Raw genomic sequence first — 5,848 nt, 5'->3', positions numbered from 1 at the left:
ATTTTGAAATGTGGTATATTTTAGCATAATCTTGGGAAAATATTTTAAGATGTTTTTAAATAGTATTAACTGAAATTAAGTTATGCTAGAACTTTGCACATACAACATTAGGCACTTTTATGAATAAGCACTTTTTTGCACATTAAGGTGTCTATTACGATGGCGCGGGAATGGGACCACCCGCTATGTCTGCGGCGGTCCCGTATGTACAATTAGGATGCACCCACCAGACTGGCGGCACACTCAGCATTTTTTACATTGTGGTGGGCGGTGCTGTCAGCAGCACCCGCCGCAATGCAAACAAGCATCAACAGTGCTGCACTGACCTGGAGGGCACCCTGGCACTGCCAGATGGGCCGTCTTGAAAGAGCCCCCATCGAGCAGCAACATTGTGCCCGGCTGTCAGCTTAACACTGATTATTAGTACATCACTTCAGTGCCAAGTTACAATGTTGGGAGTGGTGTCATGAAACATTTAATTTGAAACAGTAAAAGCACAAAAAAAATATCATTTATCCGTAAGATGGATGCATCGGTGTTTAGTGGTTCCACTTCCATGCCATGAGAGTGTCTTTGGGTGGGCGTGGTGCATGCCATATCATGCATGAAAATGCGGGGGGGTACCTATGTCCACAACGGACCCCCAACTGAGAAAACCACATGCCTTTGCCGCCACGGAACGGCTACTTTTGGCAGGATAATCAGAAGTGTATGATTTGCCTGAAGCCCCAGGAGAGACTGAGGATTTATTCAGTACCTGCACATGCACATTTATCTTCTGTCCTCTCCTGTAGTTCCAGACTGAAATGCAGTGGCATGTGTCTTTTTCATTTAAGAGAAGCAGAATGTGTCTGCCCATTCCAATTTAAATCTGTTAACCCTTGCAACAAAGCATACCTCAGGCTGTGAGGCTCAGTGACAGTATTTTGTTTTAATTGCTTTGTTATTTAACCACAATGTTTGAAAACCACACATCACACAACTATTAAATAGAAAACCGCTGCTGTGGGACTGTCCTAATCACATTCCACAGTGCCCCTGGAAGGAGGAAGCCCTGGGCAGTGACTTTTTAGCCCATCCCTTAAAGGTCCTTGAAACACAGAGTGCTCCCTGTAGGCATGCAGCCCCTTGGGCAGAGAGCAAGGAGGTTAGTTGGAAGTAATAAAGACGAGGCAGATATTCTGCCAATCCACAAAGCCATACGGAGTCATCCTTTATGAATGTCTCAACACTCACTTTTATCATGTGTTAACATCCCAAGCTATAACAATTACTTTGATGCAGAGGTAGGGAACACACCAGCTTACCAGCTGAAGGGTTTTCAATAGGTCAAAAGTCATAATGTCTGTGCTAAAAAGTCTTATGACAGTTACATCATCCACTTGCTTAAAAGCCTGCACATAGGACCGGTACAGGAAAGCGTAAACTTTAAGATGTGTTATTTAACATTCATGTGCTCACATCACATGATATATGTCACTGTAGAAGAGTTCACTAACATTGCCCTTACTCAAGTCTGATTGGGTAGCGTATTAAGCAAAGTATTATTCATGTTATGTTTTTACACTGTAGCTGACTGTGGAAAGCGCCGGGACACTCTTTTAGAGTAGCCGTGCGCTATACAAATGCATTTTAACATAACATAACATAACAGTATTGTTTTGCCCTAGACTCAATAGATTTGAACAACTTGATTTCAGATGAACAAAGAAGGTGGCTCTTGAAGGAGAATTAGTACTTTGAATTTATTTGGCACATGATTTTACTTGCTGCAGTTCAGAGTTTAAATTTAGTTTTGCTCACTTAACCCTTTTAGTGCGCCCGTCGCACCTCCAGTGGCTGACGCAGCCCCGCCCACATAATGGAATGCCCTTACTGCGGCGAAATTATCGCTGCGGTAAACGGGTTTATAATATCAATGAAGAGACTTAGGTGTTGTACGTGCAGCTCTGTGCTTTCTTTGAGTTATGTTTCTACTGCATCAGCCGAATGTACTGCTGACAAAATTGTAGCTAGGTCTGGTGGCTTAGTGGACTAATGTGCCTACTGTAGGGGCCTGTGTTTGACCTCAAGGTCACAGGTTCAAATCTCAGTGGGTCCACTCAGCCTTTTATCCTTCTGAGGTTGATAAAGTGAATCTCATTCAGTAGGGTAACAATAAACATCTGTTATTCAGCGCCAAGACGCCGTCTGCATGCATGTGCGCTTTACAAATACACGTCTTATATTAGCGCATTACAGATGAACGATCCCAGAGATGGTTAATTCTGATGCATTACAGTAGAGCTATCCCTTCAGGTACAGCTCTTGGTTTTCCAGGCTTGAAAGGCATTCCCCACTCATAACATAATATTCCAGCCTTTTCCTAAGACAGCATGGCTTAACTTCAGAATAGCCATATAGAGCACATAGGCAGTGTAGCTATCTTTGTTGCTGCAATGCTCCGATATATGATGCGGTTACAGAGAATAAAAACACTGCAGGGCGATGGATCAGTATGTTGTCCATCATTCTGAGAAATACAATAAAGAACAAAATACAGCATACCCATAGTCAATAGTAGGAAGAAATATAAAATAAGTCCTTAAGGAGAGAATTGGTGTGAAATGCTGGCTAGATCTTTAGAATAAAGGTCACTTAAGACATATATTTCCTTGATATGTAAGTGTCTCACCATGCTCTTTAAACTAAAGGTTGATGGTATGAGCTTAAGTATGATCACAAGAAAATATTCTCAAAAATGAGAGTGGATATTTATGGTGGTATTGTTACGAGGTTTCTGCTAACTTATACTTACATGCACCATTACTCCAGTAAACAGACACTCCGATTTTTACTATTCCACACAATAAATGCATGTCCCCTAAACCCGTGTTCTTCTGCAGTGACCTCTGATTTGGAGCTGGGTGTATCTGTTCATGCTTAAAAGGGGATCACCAGGGCTCGAAGGCCATAACTATGGCCTGCGTAGATTAAGCAAGTATATTTTAAAAAGGGGCATAAAAGTTAAAAGCGCACACTTTTCCCATTTTTGCTGTAAGGTGTGGATTTTTAAAAGGTTAAATGGCTTGGTAATTCTTTGCCCTCTTCCCACACTCCGCCTATTAAAAAACACGCGCCGAAAACAGACAGCTATTCGCATTTTCTCTGCTCCCCACAACAAAGTTGTTATAGAGTTTGCATTTTGTATTGTGAGGAAAGAGTGCCTTGCAAAGCAGAGATTTTAAACATGTAGAAAGGTAAACTTCTATCCTTTTCAGAACAGGAGACAAGGCAGCTCTGTATTAGCAAAGCAATGTTTTTTGGCCGAGCACCTGAATAGGTGTTAATGTATGTAAATCAATGCCTTTGTTTCCTTTCCGAGGCAGGAAACGGAGGTCAAAGGCAAAAGCTGAGGCCTTCCCTGTCTGAATGAAAGGAACACCTCGCCCTTCCCCCAGCAACAGGTTTTGGGCTGCGACTTCAAAACTTGCACAGGAACTGCAGAGACCCGAGAATAATGTAAATTGTAATGCTTGCAGCGTAATGATTAAGGTTCTAGTATATTTAAAATAAAGGGGTAATACCTATGTTGTCACAATCCCTCCAAATTTAATATAGACATCCTCATGTCAAATCTCAAATCCTATCAGCAATACACAGAATCTGTTTTCAGTAAAATAAAGTGTTTTGGTTGAAGTCTTCTGTGGGCCACTAACTGAAACCCTGACGTCCAGCAATAGTGAGGTGCGTTCGGATTTCGAAACGGCTGAAGCAACATTATCACCACAAAAGCAATTAAATAAACTGGTGCCAAACCTCATACTCTGTGGTTCTTTATACTGCGATTATCCTATACACCTGGATCTCGCATTGTAAAAGTGATGGTTGTCCCCAAATATATCTGTTTTTGTTATCAGATTGTTTCTTTTTATGGCTGTGATACAGTCACAAAACTGCTGTAAGGGGTCTGTCTGTTCGTATTTAATAATTTCTCCGCATGTTTTTGTTTTGCGCAAGTCTTCTCATCCCCATTAACAGTTTTCTTTCTTGTAATCTGTTACATAAATTCAGACTATTTTGTGTCATTTCGTACTGCCCCCAGCCCCCCCCCCAAAAAATGGCGTATAGTATTTAGTGTTCTGTTGCATGTGTGGCAAGAGATTTAAAATCTGGTAAAATGGTGATAAAGGCATGCATAAAAAGGAGAGTGTGAAAAGCAGGTATCAGAATTGGACTCTAGAGGCAGGTCATTCTTTATAGAAGCATCAAAGTAAATTCATTGTGTATGTTGAATACAATGCAACTGAATTATTGAGCGAACACAAATGTACAGGAAGAAATACCTTCCACAAGAACAGCCGAGAGGCATAAAACACTGTATAATAAAAATGAAGGCTCTCTGTCCAAGACAACATTGTAATAGTTACTTGGATACTTCTTAGAGTGGGCTTCATTTTTTCTACCAATTGGTTGGCTTCTTTGCCTACTTCAGCATGTTGCTTCTGATTTAGTGGCTTTGCTAAGCATTTGTTTGTCCCACCTTTGGAATATTTAGGTTTCACCCTTGTTTTTGATTGGTTCAGCATACCGTTTCAAGACTGCCAACAGGGACACATTTTTTTCTTTTTTTCCTCCCCATCATATTTGATTTAGTACTCATCCCTTCTTCTATTACCCCTCCACACCCCCACACTCCTCCCTACCGTCACAATTGTACATCTAACACTAACCACTCTGCAGCTCAGTGTTGTACTTTCTATCTACCCTCCCCCACCTTTCGCTTGCTCCTTGTTGCCCCTCTCCTGCCATTAATCACTATTAGCCTTGCCAATGCGAGTTGCTTTTAAAATAGCACTAAACAATGCACAAACAAGGGGCAACCGAGGATGTCAAATAACCAATAATTAAATATCTGGTTACACCAAAAAAGGTTCCTATGGCTCCATTTGAATTATTTCACTAATTAGGAATACATGAATGTTAGCCATAGTGAGTAAATCATAACAGCACCTACAGTTATAAGTCATGTGTAAAACAATGTATGAAGAGCCTGTAGGGTGAAAGAAAATTAAGTTAAGGTGCTTGCAGCTGAAAACTGGCCCAGTGCACGTGAGTTATGGCCATATTGACAACAGTGTGAAGAACTCAAAAAACAAGGAGTGGCACAGCCAGTAGGTCTCGCCTTTACAAGGTGAGCGACAAGGTATTGAGTATGCCAAAGCTAGTTTCTAAAACATTGTTTTGAAAAAAAAAGAAACAAAAGTTCAAAATACTAACACTATGTAACACTTTTGAATCATTCTGTGATTGATGTGCCTTGGGTTCGCTTGAGATCTACGTTCCCCTCTGAACTTGTCTTAGCTGCGGTGTGTTGCAGGCATTGATGGAACCTACTTCTGGTGAAACAGTAGTAAAGTGATATACACTATTCTCTGCTCTGTAACATCACAGGGAGAAACATCTGTAGGTACAACTTTAAAAAGTCAGTTAGAGATGGGTGACAGCTCATAGTACTGAGATGTCCTTTATGAAAAATAGAAAAAGGAGTGGAGCCTCCCAGAGATGCCCATGACCAAATCACCAGAGCACCCTGTTGTTAGTGCTCCAAACTTTGTTTTCTGTCAAAGCCTTGAAACATCTCATTTGAAAAATGCTGTCCAAGGTGAGTTCTGGAGTACCAAGCAGTTAACATTCCAGGTAAAGCACTGTAGCTTTTGGGTCACTAAAAGACCACCCATGCCCAGAGACACAGAGAGGGACCTGTGCAAGCACCCAGGCTGTGAAATAAGTTAGTGAAATTTGTGTCTTGTTACTTCACAGATTCCACATAAATAGATATGCGCTGTGGAATGGCCTTAATGCATTT

The sequence above is a fragment of the Lissotriton helveticus genome, chromosome 4_1 (genome assembly GCF_964261635.1).
Source record: "Lissotriton helveticus chromosome 4_1, aLisHel1.1, whole genome shotgun sequence".
In the NCBI taxonomy this organism is placed as follows: Eukaryota; Metazoa; Chordata; class Amphibia; order Caudata; family Salamandridae; genus Lissotriton; species Lissotriton helveticus.
This window is presented reverse-complemented; position numbering follows the sequence as displayed.